Raw genomic sequence first — 270 nt, 5'->3', positions numbered from 1 at the left:
GCAGTTAGAAATATTCTTTGAGGGAAAGGACCTGGGTAAAGGTAGGGGTGTCTGTTTTTTTTTTTTCATTTTAAGCATCTTGTTTTTTAATCATGTGTGATAATTGGGTGAAAAATTCTTAGCTCAAAGTGTTTTGAAAACAGGTAAAGCAAAGAAATTAGCAGGGCCACCCACTCTCAGTTAAGATTACAACTAAAGTCCAGTGTTAAGCTAAAGGAGAAATAGAAATTATTCTAATTCTGTTTGGGCTGCTATAGCAAAGTATCATAG

This window comes from Piliocolobus tephrosceles, chromosome 5 (assembly GCF_002776525.5).
Source record: "Piliocolobus tephrosceles isolate RC106 chromosome 5, ASM277652v3, whole genome shotgun sequence".
Taxonomy (NCBI): domain Eukaryota; kingdom Metazoa; phylum Chordata; class Mammalia; order Primates; family Cercopithecidae; genus Piliocolobus; species Piliocolobus tephrosceles.
The sequence above is the reverse complement of the archived record's forward strand: the minus strand, read 5'-3'. Positions refer to the sequence as shown.